General features: G+C 35.3%; 1 pseudogene across 1 annotated transcript; it reads left to right on the forward strand.

The window, feature by feature from the left end:
• Positions 1-2,968: 2,968 nt before the first annotated feature.
• Positions 2,969-26,046, forward strand: LOC308422638 (cysteine and histidine-rich domain-containing protein 1-like; annotated as a pseudogene). Its single transcript has 3 exons — positions 2,969-3,083; positions 3,140-3,855; positions 25,765-26,046. The product of its transcript is annotated as a cysteine and histidine-rich domain-containing protein 1-like (transcript).

Genomic DNA, 26,046 nt, shown 5'->3' on the forward strand with positions numbered 1-26,046 from the left:
TAAGATAACTAAATTTCTACAATAATTTATGTTTTTTTACTTTTGTTAGTGTATTTGCAATACAATTTAAATAAATGAATAGAAACTTAAATTTAATTATGTCATACAAGGATAAAGGAAATATCACATTTTGTTTTTATCAAATTAAAAAATAATGATTTTAATGTTAATATGCTTAGTTATTATAACAATATACTTGAAAATAAGAGTTTAAATGTCTGTTCAGTTGTATGCTTTATTTCTCAAGACCATAATTTATCATTAGGTTGATATATAAATGTCAAACCTGATCTTCTGCAAAAGGATTTAATGAGTGTTTTTCCTAGATTACAATAATCATTCTGAGATCTGTTTCTGTTCCAACATAACATATGTTAGAACTGAGTTCTTCAAAACAAACGGCAAGTCAACCCACCCGACTCAGATACAGAATTTCATATTTTTCATCATTATTCAGAAAACAATGCTGTAATTGTTTCACTGACAATGCCAATAATAACCCTTGGCTTCTGGGAACAGCCGTTTTGTCACCTTTCTAAGTCTGAGTTCTCTGAAGGACAGTAAATAATGATTGTGGCTATAAAACATGTTGTAACTTTAAAGCAATTCCTTATGAAGATGTTTCATGGCATGGACCATGTGCCGTACAAGAGCTGCTACTTCATCTCAACAGGTTCTGTCTGAAAGTGTGGAGGGCATGTCAGAGACATTCAATTAAAAAACCACACCTTGAAAATCAAAATTCTTTTACTGGTAATAATAACAACTTATTTGTAAACAGTTAAAATTCCAAGTGAAGAGCCAAGGCCTAGTTTATTAGGCATGATTACTTTAGAAGAAAATATGTAATTTGTGAATTGAAGAGCTTGACGACTATTTTCAGGAAAGAAGAGGATGTGTAAAATATTCAGGAATTACAAATATGTGTGGTCCTTGGAGTAGTGCTGCATGCCTTTAATGTAGCACTTAGGAAGCAAAGACAGGCCAATCTATAAATTCAAGGCTAGCCTGGATTTTAGAGTAAGTTACAGAACAGCCAAGGCTACATAGAAAATCTCTGCCTCAAAACAAACAAACAACCAAAAAAAAAAAAAAAGTCCCTAAAACAAAAATAACACAAACAAAAAGCCAAAACAAAACAACAAATAATATGTGTATACCAACATACACAAAATTCCTGCCTGTCGATATTTTTCATAAACAAAAAACAAAAAAATATTTTATTAACGTATTATCAGCTACTTGTATTTTAAGGTTTCAGTTGATATACTGTGAAAATATTGGGTATTTATTGAGAAAATTTAAATTTCAATATAAATGCATTTCAATATAAATTTCAATATAAGAATTTTATAGATATGTTGACATGTGTGTACTTTTGACTATAGGTCAGTATAATAAAAAAAAAATCAGGACTTCAGTTAAGTATACTTACATCTTGAGTTTGGTTTTTTTGCGTTTTTATTGGATATTTTATGTACTTACATTTCAAATGTTATTCCCTTTACCTGTTACTCCCTCTCCAACTTTCATTTTTCCACGCCCTTTGTCTTTGAAAATATTCCTCTTGCCACCCACCCACTCCCACTTCAATACCCCATCCACCCACTCCCACTTCAATACCCCACCCACCCACTCTTACTTCAATACTCCACCCACCCACTCCCACTTCAATACCCTAGCACTCACCTGCACTGGGGGAACAAGAATTCACAGGACCAAGGCCTTCTTCTATTAGTGCCAGACAATGCCATCCTCTGCTACACATTTGGCTGGACCAATGGGTCACTCTTTGGTTGGGGATTTAGTCCCTGCGAGCTCTCATTGGTTGATATTGTTGTTCTTCCTGAGGGGTTACAAACCCCTATAACTCTTTCTGTTCTTTCTCTAACTCCTTCATTGGAGTCCTTTTGCTCAGTTCAATGATTAGCTGTGAGCATCCCTCTGATTTTGTCAGAGTCTGGCAGAGCCTCTCAGGAAACAACTATATCAGGCAAGTACTTCTTGGCATCCACAATAGTGTCTGGGTTTGGTGTCAGTATATGGAATGGATCCCCAGGTGGGGCAGTCTCTGGATGACCTATATAATGTCAAATAGTAATAATTAAGTGAAAATTTGTACTTTTTAAAAAGTAGTATGAAATTTTAATATTTAAATTTAGAATGTCTTAGTGCTCTTACATGGATTTTCATAACTTTTTTTAACATTTAAATATTTAGGTAAACATTTTCTGTTTTTTTGTTGTTGTTGTTTTTCTAGCTTGTTTGTTTGTTTGTTTTTATAGAGACACTTCACCCAGCAGTTCAAGGTGACCTGGAAGTTGGTATGAGGTGCAGTTTCCTAAACTTGTAAAGATCTACTTGCTTCACATTACGGAGTGCTGAGTTTACAGATTAAAGTTACATTTTTCTTTTCTTTTCTTTTTGTAGAATTGCAGTTTTGATTGGGGCCTTTGCAAATGCTCTATCATCGAGCCATATATCTGCAGCATTTAATTATATTATATTGAACAAACAAGTACATTATTTTCAATAGATTTATAAAATTCTCATCTATTAATGATTTTCCTAAAGATTTACTTAATATATTATAAACTTTAGAATACAGATTTTAAAATTTGAGTGAATATACTGTGAAAAGATTATACATTTCCTCGTGGAAAACAAAAATATATTGTACAGTTCGATACTTCATTGTTTTCTCCTTTGCCAATTTCTACTTCAGTTATATACAATAAGGACAATCAGTCTAAAGCCAATGGAAAAAAAGAGAGAGAAGATGATTTACATTTTGATTTTAAACTTTATTACATTGAAAACATATTTCTGGAACCGGAATGTTCGGGAAAATTTGTGAAGCCGTCCCGGCGGCTTCCGGAAGCTAGCTGCGGCCTGAGCAGTATTGCTGCTGATTGCCTTGGTGATTCACTTCTGGTCTGGGAGGTGTGGATTTCGCCAGGAAAACGGAATGGCACCCCTGTGTTACAACCGCGGCTGTGGTCAGTGTTTTGACCCCGAGGCCAACACGGACAACACTTGCACATACCACCCAGGTGTTCCTGTCTTTCATGATGCCCTAAAGGGTTGGCCCTGCTGTATGGAAGAATAACTGATTTTTCTGACTTCTTAGGCATTGTAGGCTGTGCAAAAGGTAGGCATAATAGTGAGAAGCCACCTGAACCAGTCAAGCCTGAAGTCAAGACTACTGAGAAGGAACTATACGAACTAAAACCCAAATTTCAGGAGCACATCATTCAAGCCCCTAAGCCAGGAGAAGCAGTAAAAAGGCCAAGCTCAGATGAGCCAATGACAAACTTGGAATTAAAAATATTGGCTTCCCTAAAACAAGCACTTGATAAACTTAAACTGTCATCTGGGAATGAAGAAGATAAAAAAGAAGAAGACAGTGATGAAATTAAGATTGGGACTTCTTGTAAAAATGGAGGGTGTTCAAAGACTTACCAGGGTCTACAGAGTCTAGAAGAAGTCTGGAGTACCCATTTTCCATGAGGGGATGAAATACTGGAGCTGTTGTAGAAGAAAATCTTCAGATTTTAACACATTCTTAGCCCAAGAGGGTTTTACAAGTGGGAAACGTGTGGACTAAAAAAGATGCAGGGAAAAAAGTAGTTCTGTGTAGACAGGACTGGCATCAAACTGGGGGTGAAGTTATCATCTCAGTGTATGCTAAAAATTCATTGCCAGAACTCAGTCAAGTAGAAGCAAATAGTACACATTGTATTTGAAGGATAGAAAGAATTTCATCAAAATCTGAAACTATGGGGTATGATTGATTTTAAATAAAGTTACTTGACTATGATTGCAACAAAGATTTTCTCAAAGAACCAGCTCTTGGTTTTGTTGATTCTTTTAATGGTTCTTTTTGATTCTATTTGTTCTATTTCTTTCCTAAGTTTTGTTATTTCTTGCTGTCTACTCCTGTTGGGTGTATCTGCTTCCTTTTGTTCTAGAGTGTTCAACTCTGCTGTCAAATTGCTAGTGTTTGGTCTCTCCAGTTTCTTTTTGAAGCACTCAGAGCTATGAGTTTTCTTCTCAGTACTGCTTTTAATGCATCCCATAGTTTTGGGTGTGTCGTGTTTTCATTTTCATTAAATTCTAGAAAATCCTTAATTTCTTTCTTTGTTTCTTCTTTGATGCTGCTATTGTTTAAGTATTATTGTTTAATTTCCATGTGCATATGAGCTTTTTGTTGTCTTTTTTGTTATTAAAGACCAGCCTTAGTCCATGGTGGTCTGATTGGATGCATGGGAGTATTTCAATCTTTTTATATCTATTGAGGATTGTTTTGTGACTGATTATTTGGTCAATTTTGGAGAAGGTGCTGTAGGGTGCTGGGAAGGAGGTATATTCTTTTGTTTTAGAATGATATTTTCTGTAGATATCTATTATTTCCAATTGGCTCATAACCTCTGCTAGTTTTACTGTGTCCTTGTACAGTTTCTCTGTCCATGATCTGTCCATTGGTGAGCGTGAGGTGTTGAGGTCTCCCACTATTATTTTTTTTCTATGTGACTGAGTGTCATGGTTCTCTCAGTGGGGTTTCAAGTTTACTATTCTAATGCAGGCAGTAAGTTAGCCCTACTCCTACTTTCCTTAATTCTGAGTTTCATTTTGTTTAGGCTCTCTCGATCTCAACAGTTCTTCTATCTGGAGGCATAGTGTAGATTGTCCTGAAGCTGTTGTATTTTAATGTTAACTCTACTTCCCCAAGAAAGTTGGCCTAGTCACATGACTCCAACTGAACCTTCCCATTTTTATTAATAAAATAAAGGAAAGCCAGTGACTAGGTGGGGCGAGGGAAGTAGAGAGTGATGAGAGCTCTGTGGAGGTCAGAGGACAGACACTGAAGGTCATCATGGCAACAAGGAGTTTCCCAAAGACCAGCTACACCCAGGGGATATTAATTGGAATTAAATAGCCATGAATATTAAGGATTTTATAGGTCTAGCATCTTATATGAAGGGCAGTTTGTATTTTGTCTATTTGATGTAATATTGCTGTGTAGAGGGTTTGTGGATTGAGAGTTGAACATATATGCCTGTATGCAAAGCAACTGGGATGGAGAGTTGTGTTTGTATGGGATTTTGGGGTACAAAAATATCCTAGGACAGAAGTGGCACCAGCATAGTAGGGTATTCCTGTGACAACCTGACCATGGTTTGGGGAGGACTGTGGAAGGACTTTGGAACTTTGAGGTAGAAGAGCCATTGGAATATTAAGAGTTCTGTGGGATACTTAGCAATAGTTTGGGAGATAATGTTGAGAACAGTGTAGAAGATGGAGGCCTGGCTTATGAAATTTCAGAGGGAAGATAAAAGACTCTTTGATCAGGGCTGTTGCTGTTTTTGTTGTGAAGATTCTGTGATTTTGTTTAGCTGGGGCTGAAGAATCAGCTGTGATTAACTAGATACAAGAACTACTGAAGCAAATCCCTTGCATTACTGGGACTATTGATGCTGGTCACCTGTAGCTAAAATACTAGTGGTGATTAAGAAGAGACCAGCATTATTGAGGTGAAATCTTCTGGGAACTGTTTTCTGAAAGCACAAAGAGGATGTGTTCCAGAGATAGCCAAGGTTGTACCTCATGCTGTGGCTGGATTTGGTAATGTGTAAGAGTCACCCAGGTGGTACTGGTTTTGAAAGAATAAAGGGGTCATGGAGAACAGCTAAGTCTTGTCTTTGTGAAAGGCCATGAAAAGCCATTGGTGAAGGTGCATCCTCAGTGGCAATTATTTCCCGAGGACTGACATTAGTGTTTTGGAAATGCCAATACCATGAGATGATCACCAAGAACAGCAGGGGCCATGGAAAACAGGCAGCTGGAGTCTAGAAGACAAAGTGTGTGCTACAAAGGGCAGAGCTGGAGAAGTGACTCAAGCCCTTGGGTGAGCCCATAAGTTCATAAGTGGATTCCCAGACACTGGATGGTTAAAGATTGATTTTGTTTAGATTGTGACTGTCCCCTGATATCTTTCCCTCTTAAAGGAAGAAGTGAAGCCCAAAATTTAGAGACTTTAAATAGTAAAAAGAATTTGATTTTTAAAAGAGATTAAATATTTAAAAGTATTGCAATTTTAAAATATAAGAACTGGTAAAGACTGTGGAACTCAAGGTTATCTAGATCTTGGGGATGAACAAGAAAGTAAGGGTTAGAGCTTACTATGAATTTGTGTGTCAAGTTGACAAGGTGTCAATTGTACTGCCTGGTTTTGTGTCAACTTGACACAAGCGTGGGTTATCACAGAGAAAGGATCCTCAGTTGAGGAAATGCCTCCATGAGATCCAGCTGAAAGGCATTTTCTCAACTAGTGATCAAGGGGGGAGGGCCCAACTCATTGTGGGTGGTGTCATCCCTGGGCTGGTAGACCTGGGTTCTATAAGAAAGCAGGCTCAGCAAGCCATGGGAAGCAAGCCAGTAAGTGACATCCCTTTATGGCCTCTGCTTCAGCTCCTGATTTCTGACCTGTTTGAGTTCCAGTCCTGACTTCCTCTGGTGATGAACAGTGATGTGGAAGTATAAGCTGAATAAACCCTTTCCTCCCCAACTAGCTTCTTGGTCATGATGTTTTGTGCAGAATTAGAAACCTTGACTAAGATAGCTGTCTATCAATTGGAAAGAGAGATACTAGTTGTTCCAAGAAAGTCTATAGTAGTACATGAATTAGTTCTATTTACATAAATGAGTATTTGTAATTAGTATATTTTTATATTTATGTAAAGGAGTTAACTCCTCTCTCTCTCTCTCTCTCTCTCTCTCTCTCTCTCTCTCTCTCTCTCTCTCTCTGTGTGTGTGTGTGTGTGTGTGTGTGTGTGTAAAATGTGAGAACTTGGATGCCAGAAATCATCAACAAGTATCTTCTTCAATCACATGCACTTAGTTTTTGTTTGGGCAATCTCCACAGCCTTCTGCAATTATGCATTTTCTTTGCATGTATTGAATCTTATTTTATTTCAATCAAAAATGTTGTCTTAAAGTTATATTTGTATTATTATATGGCAGCATTTATAACTACCACATTTTAATAAAATTATATGAAAATAGACATATTTTGGCTTCTCCACAGGCACAAACCTAGCTCCATGCCTATTGTGCATAAATTTTCTTTGTTTGTAAGTATTTTTTTTTTAGGATAAGTGCAAAAATTACCTTAATTAAATAAGAAATCATAGCCCTAGAATCAATGGAAACTATTACATAAAACCACAACTGTTCACAGTGGAAAGATCAGTGGATTGTGGAAACTATGCCCAGGTGAATATACATGCAGTAACAATTCCTGTATCTCTGGATCCAGAAACATCACATGCAGTAGCTGGAAACAGTATAAGGACTGGAATTCCAGAATGTCTAGTATGAGAATACTTTACTTGAAATTATTGTATAGCTAAAGCTGGAAGAATAGTAGTTCAAAGACACAGTCTAAGAGTAAAGGCAGAAAATGGGGCTTCATCTTCATAAAAAGAACTGAAGGCATTTAATGGCTGCTGAAAGAGAGAGAATTAGCCTTTGTTAGAAGTGAAAACAACTGTTTGGTAATCAAATGCAAATTAATCAGACATGATTCAGTAGACATTTAAACAAAGTGAACTCACACACACATGTATACATATGTACACTCACACACATACACTTTGCACAGATGTATTAAAAGAATCAAAGAAAAAGTTTACCAACTTGAAATTTGATTAGTTTGTGAGTGTGAGAAATTTCAGGTAGGTAATATGGAACAGGCGGGTAGAAAAATGAAAGAAGAAAATTATACAATTGTATTTTAATTAAAATGTTGAAAATTAAAAAAGTAAGCATGACTTCAAAACATACCCATGTTTTTATGAAAGATTAATACTACAATGTTAACAAAACATTTGCTTTAATGTTATTACAGGGAGAGTTCATGAAGACAGAGAGGAGGACTTCTTACCCGGATATGACAGGGAAGCTAGGGCCCAAAATGGTGATGCACAGGCTTATATTTTATTTAATCCAAACATTCTGTATGCTGAAAATAAATTAAAATATATAATTCAAGTGAATGTATAAATAGGAGAATGCATGAGAAAAAGTGTGTAACTAGTAAACATAAGAGGGGAGAATAGAAGATGCAAAAAGGGATGATGAAAAATATAAAAGCCATTGTATGCATCTATGCAAATACTAAAACACATCCCACCAGTGTGTAAAATGGAAATATTCAAGTAACTATATAGAATAGTTAAGGTAAAATATGAGTTTCCAAACACTCCTCTATTAATCTAGATATAGTTCAGTATTGGCGTTCAGTGTGTAGAAGGTATAGGTAGGTAAGTAGGTAGGTGGGTAGGTAGGTGGGTAGATAGATAGATATGGCTGTGGCTATAGATATAGTTATTAATTATTTATTTATATATGTCAGTTATTAGATATGCCATGTTTCATTCTGTTTCACCAAACTAATATTTGTATCAAAGTATCACAGTTAATATTTTAAACATAATGAACAAGAAATAATTATTAAAATATTAAACACATTCTTATAGTGTATGTTGTTTATCATCTAGTTATCCAGAAAGTCTATACATTTCTTACAATATTCTGCTGTTTCATCTCCTCTGAAGAAGAGTCTACATTTTTTAATCTCTACAACTGCTACCTCTGTCTTTTTGAATTTTTACCTACCTACAGTCTTCAACTTTATTAATATTTCATCATAATTATTTACTTCCAGGATACTTAATTACCTTACATTGTGCTATACCATTCAGGGATCACTTCACAGAATTAATTGTTCCTTATTTCATGTGCTTGCAGATTTTAAAGCCACAACATAAAAACTCAAGGTCAATTGATGTATTCAGTAATTTATTCGCAGCTAATACAGGTTAGAACTGTGGTTGGAATTGATACAAATTGATTGATCTGATAACAATAATTTTCCTTCCTTATTGCAAAATATTGTTAAGATTATACTCTTTTTTTCATAACCCATTATATTGTTAGATAGTGTTTAAATTTTTATATCATTTACTAAAAATTTTGTAAAGCAGTTTATTTTTCAAGATAATATGGAACATTAACCATAGATATGTTCTCTGTAAAGGATTCATGTGTGTAATTTTTGTTTTTCAGGGGTAAAAGTGAGGGGGGTTGAGAGAGCTTGCCCAAATGAAATCCAGCATACTAAGAATCTCCTAGTTTCCTTGTGTGTGTGTGTGTGTGTGTGTGTGTGTGTGCCAATGCTATTGATTTATTATTTCAGGAATATCATCAGTATCTAAATTTGAGTAAAAAAATTGAAATTGATTCTATCCTCAAATCTAAAGTAACAAATTATGTGAATTTCTCTATTCTTAAAAAATGTGTAACAGAAGCTTTAAATCATAGTGTGCTTCCTTGTTAATTGTTAACCACACTTTACTCCCACCCACATAAAAAGTAATTGGCAATATCTAATGAAATCCTGCCAATAAATGTCCTAATAAAAGCAAATATTTCAAGTATAGCTTAATTTATAGTTCTTCATAGAGTTAGGGTTCAGTAATTGAATTTATAACAAGCCTGGAACATCTTCTACAGAAGACCCTGTGGTTTAGTACCTATGTTCTTAATTGTAAGATTAAATACTGTGAGATGGATTTTTTTTCTGTAACTGCCCCTGCCCCTTTTTCTGCCCATATACATTGCAGAGATGTGTCCATTTCTAAAGTGAAGGAAAAGGTAGAATGTCACAAATGAAAGGCACAAGAGTTCAAGAGCAAATCTTAGCCTTATAGAGGGCCATCTGTCAAAACAATTACTTTCTATTTTAGAACTAATTGGTCTCAAAATTAATTTCCTTGCTTTTAATTGGAATACTGATGAACAGCAATAAGGAGCAATTATTTTTCTTTGGTTGAATTATACCAACAAAGATAAGAGCATGAACACTTATGGGGAAGTAATTTTAAAATCCCTCAGCAAAAATAAAAGGAGTATAGAAATTGTTCCTGTGTTCTATAAAAAGAAAAACTCTTTGTAGGACAACTTTAGATCTGTCTTATCTGTGATCTCTAGAGATAAGTACTGGTTTTACAAAAAGGAGTGTGGAGATATTTATATCCTCACATATCTGTCAGTTATTAGGATATAAAAGAATAAAGAATAATAGCACTGGACAGTACAATAGGGGAAGATTGATTGGAGAGCAGCTGAGTAAGATTCTGAAAAAAAATCATCTTATTAGTAGTGTGCTAGTTAGCTTTTTTTTTTTTTTTTCTGAACTTGGCACAAGCTGGAGTAATTTGGAATGATGGGATCTCAATGAGCAATGACTCCATAATATTGGCAAGTAGGCAAGCATATTGGTGATTTACTTGATTAATAACCGATGTGGGAGTTCCCAGTCTATTAGAGATGCAAGCATTTCTGGATAGGTAGTCCTCGGTTGTACAAAAAAACAGGCCAAAGAAGCCATGAGAAACAAGCCCATAAATGTCACTCTCTATCTGTCTCTGCTCCATGTCTGCTTCTCCTTCTTCCTGCCCTCAGTTATTGTCTTGGTTTTCTTTTACCAATGACTGAAGAATATAAATTAATATAAACCCTTTCCCCAAGAAATTGCTTTTGGTCATATTGTTATCTACAAAAAAGTAATATAAACCTAAGACAGAAGAACTCTGACTCTCTCTCTCCCTCTCTCCCTCTCTCCATCTCTCTCTCTCTCTCTCTCTCTCTCTCTCTCTCTCTCTCTCTCTCTCTCTCTCTCTCTCTCTCTCTCTCTCTCTCTCTCCCCCATACACACACACACACACACACAAAAAAAAAAAAAAAAAAAAAAAAAAAACCAGAAGGAGAGGAGAAAATGTACAGGGATGAAGAAATAAGCCAAAGGCAGAAAGACAAGTAAAGCACATTCCCATCCACATTGCCAAGAAGATGCAATTGTTGGCAAAGCTATAAATCATACCAAAAGTACATAAATACTTGAGTGTCTAAAAATAATCCAGGACACACATAGGGAAAAAACAAACAACATATTTTTTCCAAGAAAAGATGTTATTTCAAGTTGTGAGTTTCAAATAAATATATCAATGGCAAATAATTGAATTTGAATGCATTTTGTTGTTTAACAGTATATTCTGGTGAGATGGACAATTAAATACATGACTTTTAAAATTATTTTGTGGGATACTTTCAGACAATTAAATTGTGGCATTCTTTTAAGGAAAGACTCTACTAACCTTCAACTTACCTACTGGGTCAAAATATTTATTGCAATTTTCATGATTTTTTAAAATGCATGATAATTTTAATATTCATGTATCACGTACATATTTACTTGATTTAATTTTATTGCTCTGATTTTTCTGTGATTGTGATGTAACAGGCCATTTATATATAATGGTGCTATATTATTTATTAGAGCATTCAATCAGAAATTGCAATATAATCAATTGCTGTTTATATTTGTTTCATATCCTTAACAAGTAGAAATTCTGTTTTTAATTTTAGCAACTCTGATAATTCTGTATTTTTTGATGAGGTTTTAATCTAAGTGACTAATGTTCTTGAGCATATCTGGCAACAGATTTTCATTTTGCATACTTTAATGAGGAACATTATTAAAAACATTTGCTCTTTTTTGTTTGATTGTTCTGTTGTGGTTGTTTGGTTGACGGGGTTTCTTTTTGTATAGCTCTGGAAGTCCTGGAACTTGCTCCATTGACCAAGGCTGGCCTCATACTCATATATCAGTGTGCCTCTGCCTTCTGAATGCTCGGATCAAAAACGTGCCGGCTCCACCCAAAAGCGGAGCAAGGGAGAAGAGTATGGGTTAGCCTCGACCTTGTGATCCTCCTGCTCTGTCACCTTTAATAATTCCTATCAACATGTTCCAACACAAACAGCTCATTATTTTTAGCAGAAATATTGTTTTTGTCTTTCCCAAGAGGAGTAGATTTTAAAATATACGAAAAATAGAAGTTGAAATTTTACCTTTTATACATTTGATGAATTGGAATTTGTAAAAGTATGAATAATTAGATAAATAAATGGTGGCTGATGATCCAGATCAGGGGTGAAAAATGTTTGCTGTGCCATTTTGATGGCCTTCTTTGATACCCATATGTCACAGTCGATTAAGAGAACAAATCCCTAAATTTTGTTCTCTGTATATGAACATACACACGAAAAAACACACCTGTAAAAGATATAAAACTTGTTCTTTCTGGGGTAAAAATTTTGAAATAGTGCTATAGTGAATTAGGCACAGTTTAATCTTGAAACATGAAATTTAATATGCTTGTCTTTTAATATGTTTTAAGTGCAGTTATTTATACTTGGTCATTATAAAGTACATATTTGTTTTGTTTTTTTATTGCAACATCATTTTTTTCTTTCCTTTCATTCTTCTGTTCACTGCAGTATTAACATAGCTGTAAAAAATGTTTGAAAATATACTTCTTTATTTCTGGTACTGTCAGTCAATTTATTTTGTTCTTCTATCTTTTTAAATCAAACAGTTTCTGTTTTGTCCAAAACATTACCTATTTAGTTCTCTCAGAGTTATTATTAGAACAACACTTTATTTATGCTATTTAAATTCTTAGCATGCATGTTTACTAGATAATTAGTTTTGTATCATACTTTCCTGGGTTTTGTCTAGATTTATTTTGTATTTGGGGTTTTGTGGGGCTGTGGCATGTGAAAGATACCCTGATACCCAGTCAAGATAGTTGAAGCCCCTGGAACCCTGAGGGACTGAGCTTCGGAGTTTTCTAGGAGATCAGGCCCCTCTCACAAAGCTACAGCTAACCACAGCCCATGTAGAGAGGTTTGAGTCATGTATGTCATGCCCTAAGTCCCTCCTCCACAGCTGAGGATGTGCCACATGTTACATAGACTCAAAACAGACCAGGCATGTAGAAGCAGGACCATAACACCAAATATGTAGATGATGTCTTTCCGAGCTTTCATGTCAAGCAAATTGGAAGTACCTGTGGCCAGACCCTGACCCATCCCAAAATTGTATATAAGAAGCCTATCCAGAAGGATTAAAGGTGTGCAAGAATCCCTCCATTATCTGAGAGCCTCTGTCGTAAGAGCTGTAACATTGCCTATTAGAAAGAGATCTAATCTTTCGAAAATGCCTCCAGTTTTATTTATTTTTGTAATACTGAAAATATGATAAGGCTTTTTGTGACATAGTTTAACTATTCAAAACTGGAATATTTTCAGGATTCTCTTGATGTCAATTGTTAATAGCATAATACTTCTATTATATTAGTAGCAAATAAACACTGCCAAAAGTTGAGACTGTACACTTAGTATTGTTTATCATATCTAGAAATGACATGTTTTTTCAAAATAAGTTTCAGCTTATGTGTTTATTTATGAGAGAAATAGTGAATAATTTCTATATTTCAGATATATTAACTATTTCTAATTATATGATATTTTCTGAAAACACACACACATCACTAGAGATATAAGAAAATAATTTATTTGACTGAAATATAATAATACTGGCCTATTGTCTCAGCTACCAGGCCTTTGTACTATGTTAAATTCAAAGTTGGGTGTTGTTTTGAAGTACATTTAGATTGATAAAACTTTTAATGAATGATCTTTTTCTTTTTCTTTTATTGGATTGTTTTTATTTATATTTTAACTGTTATTACCTATCCCAGTTTCCCCTCTAGAAACTCCCTATTCCCTGCCAACTCCCCCTTACTTCTATGAGGGTGCTCCCCTACCCACCTAACCATTCCACCCACTTTCCTCTATAAGGATTCCCCTACACTGGGGCATCCATCTTTGACAGGACCAAGGGCTTCTCCTCCCATTGGTGCCCAACAAAGCCATTCTCTTTTACAAGTACAATTGGAGTCATGGGTTCCTCTGTACTCTTTGAACAGTGGTTTAGTCTCTGGGAGCTCTGGGGATTCTGGTTGGTTTATGTTGTTGGTCTTACTATGGAGTTGCAAACCCCTTGAGTTCATTCAGTCCCTTCTATAACTTTTAGCTAGGAAACCCCATTCTCAGTTTAATGGTTGGCAGTGAGTATCCACCTCTGTATTTTTTCAGGATCTGGAAGAGCTTTTCAGGAGACAGTTATATCAAAATCCTATCAGCATGCACTTCTTGGCATCAGCAATATTGTTTGCAAAATTAAGTTTGGTAACTGCATAGGAGATGGAGTCCAAGGTGTGACAGTTTCTGGACTGTCCTTCCTTCAGTCTCTGCTCTACACTTTGTATTTCCTCCCCTGAGTACTTCTAGCTTTTGGGCTGATATCCTCTTATCAGTGAGTATATACCATGTGTTTGTGTGTATGTGTGTGTGTGTGTGTGTGTGTGTGTGTGTGTGTATCTGGGTGACCTCACTCAGGATGATATTTTCTAGGTCCATCCTTTTGCCTAAGAATTTCATAAAGTCATTATTTTTCATAGCTGAGTAGTAATTCATTATGAAAATGTATAGCATTTTATATATAGATTCCTCTGTTGAAGGACATCTGGGTTCTTCCTAGCTTCTGGCTATTATAAATAAGATTGCTATGAACATAGTAGAACATCTGTCCTTATTAAATGTTGAAGCATCTTTTGTGTATAAGCCCAGGAGTGGCATAGTTGTGTCCTAAGGTAGTAAAATATTCAATTTTCTGAGGAACTGCCAAACTGATTTACACAGTGCTTGTGCCAGCTTGCAATCCCAATAACAGTGGAGGTGTTTCTCTTCTCCACTCCTTGCCAGCATCTTCTGTCACCTGAGGTTTTAATATTAACCATTCTGAGTGATTAGATAGAATCTCAGAATTTTTTTTAAATTGCCTTTCCCTGAAGACTAAGGATGTTGGAACATTTCATTTGGTCTTTTAGGCTATTTGATATTCCTAAGTTGAGAATTCTTTGTATAGAATTTTACTCTATTTTAAATAGGGTTATTTGATTCTCTGGAGTTTAACTTCTTGAGTTCTTTGTATATACTGGACATTAACCGCTCTATATGATGTAGGATTGGTAAAGATCTTTTCCCAATCTATTGATTTCTTTTTTCTCCTATTGATAGTGCCCTTTTCCTTACAGAATCTTTTTAATTTTATGAGGTCCCATTCATTGATTCTTTTTGTTTATTTTTATTGAATATTCTATGTATTTATATTTCAAATGTTATCCTCCTTCCCTCTCTTCTTCTATGCCCCCTCCACTTGTTTCCATGAAGGATCCTCTCCCAACCACCCTTTCCACCTCATTGCCTTGGTATTCCCTTATACTGGAAAACATGCAGTCACATGACCAAATGCTTCTTCTCCCATTGATGCCAAACAAATCTATCCTTTGCTACATGTACAACTGGAGCCATGGGTCTTTCCGTGTGTGCTCATTGGTTGGTGTTACAGCATGTTTTAAAACTTGTCTTCTGAAGGAGCCAAAAGAATGTTTAACCCATGGAAAGAACAACATTATCAACCAAACAAACCTTTCAGAACTCCCAGGGACTAAAACACCATTCATTTGATTCTTGATCTTAAAGAATAGACCATTGATGTTCTGTCCAGATGTTTTCTATTTGTTTCAGTGTATCTGGTTTTATATGGAGATCCTTGATCCACTTGAGCTTGAGCTTTGTACAAGGAGATAAAAAAGGATTGATTTGCATTTTTCTGCATGCTGATCATCAGTTGAATCAGCACCATTTTTGAAAATACTGCATTTTTTTTAAACTGGATGGTTTTAGGTTCTTTGTCAAAGTGATCATTTGTGTCTGTGTTTATTTCTGGGTCTTCAGTTTTATTCCATTGGTCTACCTGCCTGTCCCTGTACCAGTACTATATAGTGGGGCTTTTTTGTTTTTGTTTTTTTGTTTGTTTGTTTTGTTTTGTTTTTTTGTTTTTTTGTTTTTTTGTTTTTATCAGTATTGCTCGGCAATATAGCTTGAGGATAGGGACTGTAATTCACCGAGACATTCTTTTATTGTTGAGAATGTTTTTTACTATCCTGGTTTTGTTTTTGTTTGTTCTTTTTCAAATAAATTTGCAAATTGCTTTCTAAGTCATGAAGAATTGAGTTGGAATTTTGATAGGGATTGCATTAAATTTGTAGATTGCTGTTGGCAAGATGGCTATTCAGTAATAGGAGCCATTGATTATATGCATTGACCTCATTTAATTGACTGACATTTTGAGTGTAATATATGATAATATCAACTCTTCCCTTCATCTTGAGTTTGCAAAATCCACTCTGCATTTCAAGTTGCCTAACTCCTTTGCTAATGAATGCCACAGAGAATTAAAAGGGTCATGGGGAGAAGAGGAAGAGAAAAGAAGATAAAGTACAAATGAGATGAAGCTGAAGGGGATGAAAAGAAGTAATGGAAATATCTGAAGATGGAAAGATTCTGTTATTTCTATTTCATTGGTATAACCAAACATAAAGATATTCTTGCTTTTCTCACTCTTCATGGATATTGTTATTTTTTTCTGAATTTAGATTGTAGACTCTGTGTCATTAAAATTGCTAGAATTATTTCATTTACTTATATCTTCAAATAAATTTAGTTGAAAGTATCTCTATAATTCAGAAATTATATACTCATACATTTGTATGTTTTTAATACAATATTAATTTCACAAACAAGAAACATACATATATTTATCTCCTAATTCTTTCACTTTGATTTATTTTTTGTTGTTGTTTTTCTTCAGAAAAACATTACCTTTTGTTAATAAATGTTATGCTTCTTGTATATATGTAAGCTTTAAAACACTGGCTGTTAGTTTATGCTAGAAAAGAATGAAATGATATGATTACTACTCATTTCAAATGATCTCCTGGAATAAATTCTCTCTCTAAGCATATATGTATCATCATAAACTTCATTTACATATAAGTAATATTTGAAATGACCATTATATTAATTATATGGAATTTAGTAAAGTGACATATATATAAATTCAAAGTAAATTGAAATACAAATAAGTTATTTGATAAATATGATTGTATTAAATTCTGATATACAGCCACAATGCACATTTCATTAATAGTTCCATGTTCCACACACATTTTGATTGTTTTTTGTGCATGTCCAATTAGAATCGATTTCAGTCCCATGATGTATGAGTGCAGCCAGCGGAAGATGGAGCTGTTTATATCCCTTTTCCTTTATTCTGTCTATGTCTGTCCTAAAGGTTTTTTTTTTTTTTTTTTTTTTTTTTTTGTCTTTTCTTGTTTCTCATTGATTTAATAAGCTTCTCTGGACCTTTCTGTTTGAGACAGTTGTCCATCTGGCATGATTTGATTGGTTGTCATGACGCAAAGTTCAATTTAGGATTCTGTTGCATATTTTGTAAAGCCATGTAATGAAAGTCAATGAAATCATTATGAGACTGACATTTGCTAAAATAAATATTATTCAGTTAGCAAGCAGGACATGGCACAGTGGGTTAGACCAGTTAACCTTGATATTTCATTCGAGAATGCTTTAGATGCCATATCAATTGTGACGTTTCAGTTCAAGCTGACATTACATGACATAAGATATTTTATTTTCCTTAATAAGACTTTAAGAATGAATTTGCATTTCTGGAGGAATATATGATGAGTTTAAAGTCTTTTGAGTTATTATTAACAATACATTTTATTAGATTAATACATATCATGTAAAGATATATATATATATCTACATATATATATATATATGAGAGTGTAAATGTTAATGTTATTTATTAACTCAAACATAATATCATTTAAGTGTATTAAAAATATGTCACCTCTCAGAATGTGTGTAGGTTAACATATTTGAGTAGTGTCCATATATATTCTTAGTGGAATATTCTTCAGTAAAAGGACTTTCTGGATGGAATCCTTCATAATATGCTTCTGTCTGTCAGCTATCAGTCACCACTATTACACATTAGATTGTCAGATTTCACATTTTACAGATAATAATTATTTCAGAATGTCAAGTAGGAAAAATAAAAAAAATGTTTATCCTAGAGATAAAAAATAAAACATTTGTATAAAAATTTTTGATGTTTAAAAATAATGTGTAAAAATTAGAAACCTATCATTTCCCTAGAAAGAAAGAAAATATATAAATTAACATATTGAAGGCAATACATTCAATTTTCTGAAGGCAAGGTTAATTGCAAAGGTCTTTTCCAGATCGGTCGTTTTCCCTAAGTTTTTCTTGTGATGCAGCCTTTTCATAACTCAAGCTCTTGCTCCTGTGGAGCAAAAAAAAAAAAAAAAAAAAAAAAAAAAAAAAAAAAAAAAAGACAGGTGTTCTATTTAAATCCAAAAGACAGGATGTCAGGCAGACAATTTCCACTCAACTCCAGTTTGTCAAAATTAGTGATAGGTCCCTTGGCATGGAGCTAAGTGAACAGCTATGATTCTTTTACAAGGATGGTGCTATAATTTTAGTCAAAAATTTCAGACTCAGAAATTCCCAAGTTAAAACCTAAAATTCACATGAAATATGAAATGATTCTGACCCTGTATAGATGAAATTTAATTTATTACTTCCATTTTATGTGATACTAAGCTTTTAAACCTACAAAGATGATTGTATTGGTGGCATAACTCAAAAAATTATCTTTTATCACAGTTCAGTAGAATATATAAAATATTACAAAATATAATCTAAAAACTCTATCAACATCGACCTACTTTATTTCAATCAATCAACAAAAAAATCAGTTTTATTACATGAATCCAAAAAAAGAAAACATTTCACAGTGTAAGAAGCCAATGATGTGTTAATGTTTTCACTTTCATTTTTCATAAAAACAAACATGCTATTACACAAATACTAAAGTCAGTAAGATGTTACACATGGTACTCTATAAAATTTATTATATACCCCATACAATTAATCCTCCTATATTTTTATTTAGCAACTGCATGATCTTCCTGGATGCCTTTGATTTTATGTTGTACACTGAGGCCTCAATTGTGTGATGTGTCAGGTCTTTTTTTTTTTTTTTAATTTCCATATAAGAGCATTTGAAAGTACATGAAAGCTGAGTGGATAGAGAAGAAGACAATATATTGAGAACAGGAAGCAGGGACATTTCAACTTCAATCACTAAAAGAGTTAAAACTAGCTTTATACCTTTACATATGTCTGCAAAATCCACAATAGGAACACTTAAATACTTCAAAATATTTATTTTCTTCATCACTTGAATAACTGCCTACTTTCATGAATGAAATAACATCAAATAATTATATGGAGACTGATTTTGTATTAGAAATTCTCTGCATTTATATTTCATATGTTAACCCTATCCCAAAATCCCCCACTTCCATTGCCTCCATGAAGGTGATCACTCTCCCAACTATGCTCTCCCACCATAGCACCCCAGTGCTACTCCATACTGGAAAAAACGAGTCTCTGCTGGACCAAAGGCCTCTCCTCTCATTGATGCCAGAAAACACCATCCTCTGCTGCACATGCACCCCGGATCATAGGTCTCTCCATGTAAACCCATTGGTTGGTGTTTTAAACTCTGGGAGCTGTAGTGAGTTTGGTTAGTTGATAATTTTATTCTTCCCATGGGGTTGCAGAACCTTTCATCTCCTTCAGTCCTTTCTCTAGTTACTTCATTGGTGTACTCCTGTTAAGGCTGATGGTTAGCTGCAAGAATCCTCCTCTGTATCAGTATGGCCCTGACAGAGCCTCTCAGGAGGCATCCATATCAGATTCTGGCTAGTAAGCACTAGTTGGCATCAGCAAAAGTGCTTGGGTTTATTGGGTCCATATGGGGTATATTCCCAGGTTAGGCAGTTCCTGGATGATCTTTTTTCCAATCCCTGCTCCTCTATTTGTCTCTTTATTTCTCCCATAAATGTTTTGGTTTCCTTCTAAGAAAGACAGACATCTACTTTCTGGTCTTCCTACTATTTGAGCTTCATAAGTTCTGTGGATGGTTTGTTGGGTATTCCAAGCTTTTTGGGCTATAATCATCTTATTTTTTATTGGATATTTTTTTCATTATCATTTCAAATGTTATACCCTTCACTCCCATTCCCCTACTTCCTCCACCTCAACTTGATTCTATAAAGATGATCCCTCTCCACCTGAGTGCCTTGGCTGATGATGATGCTGTTCTTCTCATGAGAGTACAAACTTTTCAGCTGTTTTAGTCCTTTCTCTAGCTCTTTCATTGGGGTCCCTGTGTTTATTCCAATGGTTAACCAAAAACATCTTCATCTGTATCTATATGACTCTGGGAGAGCCTCTAAGGAGATATCTATGTATAGTTTCTGCCAGGAAAACCTTCTTGGCATTAGCAATAGTACTTGGGCTTAGTGGCTGCATATGTCAGTACATACTATTAGTGTTCTTTTGTGACTGGGTTATGTCACTCAGCATGGTAGCCTTAAGTTCTGTCCATTTGCCTAGAAATTTCATAAAGTAATTGTTTTTGGTAGCTGTATCCATTCCTCAGTTGAAGGATATCTGTGTTCTTTCCAGCTTATGGTTATTATAAATAATGCTGTTATAAACATGGTTGTGCATGTGCCACTGTTAGGTGTTGGAGCTTCTTTTGGGTATATGACTAATAGTGGTATAGCTGGGTCCTCAGGTAGTACTACGTTCAATTTTCTGAGGAAATGCCAGACTTTCTAGAGTGGTTGTACCAGTTTACAGTCCCACCAACACTGGAGGAGGGTTCCTCTTTCTACACATCCTTGCCAGCATCTGCTGTCACCTGCATTTTTGATCTTAGCCATTCTGACATGTGTGAGGTGAAATCTCAGGGTTGCTTTGATTTGCATTTTTTCTGATGACTAGGAATGTTGAACATTTCTATAGGTGCTTCTCATTCATTTGATATTCCTCAGTTGAGAATTCTTTGTTTAGCTCTGTACCCTAATTTTGATAGGATTATTTTGTTCTCTAGAGTCTAATTTCTTGAGATCTTTGTTTATATTTGATACAATTCCTTTATCAGACATATGATTGGTAAAGACACATTCCCAATTTGTTGGTTGTCATTTTGTTCTTTTGAAGGTGTCCTTTGCATTAAAGAAACCTTACAATTTCATGAAGTCCCATGTGTGGATTATTGATCTTAAAGTATAAGCTATTGATGTTCTGTTCAGGAATATTTCCCCTGTGCCTTTGTGCTCTAAGCTCTTCCTGACTCTGTTCTATTAGTATAAGTGTACCTGGTTTTATGTGGTTTTTGATTCACTTGGAGTTGAGTTTGTACAAGGATATAAGTGTCACGCGCCCACGCTTCCCGCCGGTAGGAACAGGCGTGCAACAACGCACAAGATTCTTCTGCGGACAACCTTTATCGTACAGCACTCTGAGCAGGGGACTTCTTGAGAAGGAAACTTCTCTCTGAGCCGGGGACTCCCTACCGGGGTCTACTGTATAGGCGACCTCTCACGTGCAGTCTCCCACGTGCGATCTCTCTGCCCAGTCTCTCTCCATGTGGGATCTCTCCGAAATCTCTCTTATCGGGTCTCTCTCCACGTGGGATCTCTCTGCCATCTCTCCACGTGGTGTCTCCCGCAATCTCTCCACTATCTCCCACGTGGGAGAGAAATGCACTGCTTATAAATGCCTAAGAGACTTGTGTTGCTACCTGATTGGTGCATCCTCCAGTAGCTCATTCATGTGCCCCGAGATTGGGCTGTGACTTATGTGGTTGCCAAGCAACACGAGGAGAAAGGTTTTTGTAGGCTGAATAATGGGCGGAAAGCTGGCACCATCTATTGGCGCCAACGGCTTCCTACATATAAGAAAGTATTAATTTGCATTCTTCTGCATGGTGACTATCAGTTTAACCAGCACCATTTTTTGATGAGGCTGTCCTTTTCATATTGAATGTATGTCTTTGGCTCCTTCATCAAAGATCAAATGACCATAGGTGAGTGGGTTCATTTCTGGTACATTAATTCTATTCCATTTATCTACCTGCCCATCTATATACCAATACCATGCAGTTTTTTATCATAATTGATTTGTAATACAGCTTGGGGTCAGGAATGGTGATTTCCACAGCAGTTTTGTTTTTTTTTTATTGTTAACAATGGGTTTTGTTATTAAGGGACTCTATACATAATTATAGCCTGTTAGTAGCTCTGTTGGTAATTATTATGATTGTCCTGATTAATGTAGTAATACCAAACTTAAAATGCAAGGATGGAGAGATTCTCTAAAATATACCAGAGATCTTGGAGTTGAGAGACTCTCAGGATTCAAAGGGAAGAGCTTTAGATTAAATGACCAATAGTGGGAAAAGGGAACTTATAGAGTCCACCTCCAGTAGAAAGGCAGGACATCAAGTGGAGGGATGGGGTTGATATCACATAGTCAAAACCCTGACCCAGGATTGTTTCTATTGAAAGTACTAAAGGAGGTCCAGTAAACAGCCCAAGTTGAGATTCATCTTAAAGGGAGGCTCCAATGCTTGACACTATTAATGATGCTATGATATGCTTTACAGACAGGAGCCTAACATGGCTGTTCTCTGAGAGACCCTATAACCAGCTGAATGACACATATGTAGATACTTACACATAACCAATGGACTGAAGCCTCAAACTCCTGTGGTCATATAAAGGAAAGCTTTGAAGGAGCTGAGGAAGGAGGTGACTCCATAAAAACACCTGCAGTCTCAACTAACCTAGACCTCTGATATCTCTCAGACATTGAGCCATTAACCAGGCAGCATACAGTTGCTGGTCTTATGTCCCTGTCACAATACAGTAGAGGGCTGCCTGGTCTGGCCTCAGGGAGAAAAGATGTACCTAACTCTGGAAAGACTTCAGGCTCAGGTAGTAGGGAGGTCTGATGGGAATGAGGGGATGAGAGAGGAGACAGAGGGAGTGAGGAATAGCATGAATAATTCTGAGAATACAAACCAGGAGTGGGGTAATTACAGTATTGAAAAATGTAATAAATACAAAGAAAGAATTATAGAAAGGAAGGAAGGAAGGAAGGAAGGAAGGAAGGAAGGATAGAGAAAGAAAGACAGAAACTTCTGAGTAGTGAGCATACATTTATTCTTTCTACTCTGGACTGTAGATATAACATGGCCATCTTAAGCTCCATACACTGTAAATTCTTCATAATAACAGACTGTAATCTGAATGCTTAAGCTGAAATTTATTTTCTCTCTCATAAATTTGTTTTTCTCAAGATATTTGATTGCAATAGAAATGAAACTAAACTATTATGCTCCTTAGAATTTTATTTCAAATAAACTACTTGTTCACAATATTAATTTGAATAAGAAGATTACAATTCTTACTACTATTCCAATTCAATAGGTAAGTACAGGATTTTTCCTATGGGATCATTTTTTTCTTCAATTTATTTCTCTTTATTGTAGGAAAAATGTTATAAAAATAAATATATATTTTATTTTAATAATGTCACACTTAAAATGTTCATCTTTAATTATATGAGAGTATTATAAAAATATAAATTCAATAAGAACATAAAATTTTGATGTTGAAAGATAGTAAAGATAAGAGACTACCGGACAAAATAGCATATCAAATGTGGAAAGTAAATATTTCTAATAAATATTGCATTTTTTAAAACAAATGCTTTTTTTGACAGTTATATTTAACACATCTTAAGTATTCCATCCCTTGAGGTATTATTGCTATATCCAAGGTTAATATGTCAAGATGGGGTTATTTTCAAGTTTTATTTATTCATAAGATATTTAAGACAAAGAAAGAATAAACAGCATAAACTTTCATAGAGAAAAGTAGTTGGATTTCTTTTTCAATTCTTTATACCCAGATAGGACTAGAAAGAAAGAAAATAGTGTTGCCTGTTTTCCCACCAAGACCAAGTTCTCCCTATGAATACTCATCTGTCTTGTGAGTGTCTTATGAGCATGAGAAAGAACAATTACTTGTAGACCACACATTCATTGTGTAAATTATTTTCCTTTACATAAATCAGCAATCAAATGAGTGTTGCCTTCTTGAGTAATAATTTTACTTCTGGTTTGATAAACTAAAGTACTTGTATTATTAAATAATATCAAGATCAGAATGATTTGATATGTACATATATGCACTACAACAACAAACTCAGCTATTTGTAACTCAGAACATCTTGTCTTAGAAGTGTTGGGTTAGTGGTATGTAAACATACATACATAGTTGGAATTAAGTCTCCTCAGCCGTGCTGACATTATTCTCTCCAAGAGCCAAAGTCAATCTAAAAATCCAACAAAGAAATAAACAAACAAACAAATAAGCAAAAAAGACAAAACATCGGGTACTAGAAAGTGCTATTTTGAGCACTTGGTCAGTGTCTTAGGGCTTTACCACTGTGAAGAGACACCATGACCAAGGAAACTAGTTTATTGTTTGTTTTTCAATTTTTTATTGAACATATTTTATTTACAGTTCAAAAGGTATCCTCTTTCCTGGTTTCTGCTCAATAAAACTCCTATCCCATCACTCTGCTTCTGTGAGGGTGCCTCTCTACCCAAATCCTTTAATCTTTCCACCCTAATATTCCTATACATTGGGGCACCTAGCCTTAGTAGAACAAGGGCTTCTCCTCCCACTGATGGTCAATAAGGCCATCATCTGCTTCATATGCAGCCGGAGTCATGGGTCCATCCATTTCTATTCTTTGAATAGGGGTTTAGTAACTGGGAGCTCTGGATGGTTGGTACTGTTGTTCTTTTGGGGATGCAAACCCCAGCAGCTTCTTCACTCCTTTCTCTACCTCCTCCATTGGAGACCCCTTTCTTAGTTCAATGTTTGGCTGTGAGCATCTATGAGTGAATTTGTCATCATCTGGCAGAAATTCTCAGGAGAAAGCTATATCAGGCTCCTGTCAGTATGTACTTCTTGGCATTGACAATTTTGTCTGGGTTTGGTGGCGGTATATGGACTGGATCTCCAGATGGACCAGTCTCTGGATGACCTTTGCTTCAATCTCTGCTTCAAAATTGACTCAATATTTTCTCTGATGAGTATTTTCCCCCTTGTAAAACAACTGAAACATCTGCACTTTGGTCTTCCTTCTTCTTGAGCTTCATGTGGTCTGTAAATTGTATTTTGGGTAATCTGAGACTTAGGGCTAATAGTCACTTATCAGTGAGTGCATATGATATATTTTGTGTGTGGGTATTTGTGTATGTGTTTGTCTCTGTGGGTGTGTGTGTGTGTGTGTGTGTGTGAGAGAGAGAGAGAGAGAGAGAGAGAGAGAGAGAGAGAGAGAGAGGGTTATCTTACTCAGGATGATAATTTGTAATTTCATACATTTGTCTCAGAATTTCATAAAGTCATTGTTTCTAATAGTTGAGTAGTACTGCATTGTGTAAATGTACTGCACTTTCTGTATACATTCTTCTGTTGAAGGAAATATGGGTTCTTTTCAGTTTCTGGCTATTATAAATAAAGCTACTAAGAACATGTTGGAGCTTGTTATATGTTGGAGCATCTTTTGGGTATAGGCCAATTGTCACTTCTCCTAAAACATGCACAAACTTCTATCCCAATGTCTTAAATCTCAGTGAATGTTTAAAACATCCTGTGTGTTCATTAGCACCAATGAACTCAAGTAATAAAGACATCATCAAGTTCAGGTGGAATACAGAACAGTGACTCTAGGACTTTCTTGGTTCTTTGTGTAAAGGGACTGACTATAGAACATCAGGCTCTGGGACATGTAGACCTCTTTCTTTATTTAAGTCATGCATTTGCTTTTTTATCTTTCCTCAGGACTAATCTCTAATTTGTAAACTATGTTTTATAACTGTTGGTCCAACCTTATATTATAAAGAGGCTGAGTCTGGTAGACCACTATGTTGCATTTTGGGCATCTGTTACTGTAGTAAAAAGGCCTCGAAATGAAGCTTTTACAAAAGGTGTGAAAAGACTCTGTAATGGTCATTGTGTCTATGATGTAGCCTTTGCAAATGGAGCAGAGGATTTACAGGGTCTGCTCAACAAGGTGCTGCTCCTTGTCCTCAGAGTCCAGGAGCCTGGACAGACTCCAGACACAGAAGTGACTCAGCTCTTTTTCCTCTTCCTCTCCTTATCCTCTTCCAACTCCTCATCGTAG

This window comes from Micromys minutus (assembly GCF_963924665.1).
Source record: "Micromys minutus genome assembly, chromosome: 7".
Taxonomy (NCBI): domain Eukaryota; kingdom Metazoa; phylum Chordata; class Mammalia; order Rodentia; family Muridae; genus Micromys; species Micromys minutus.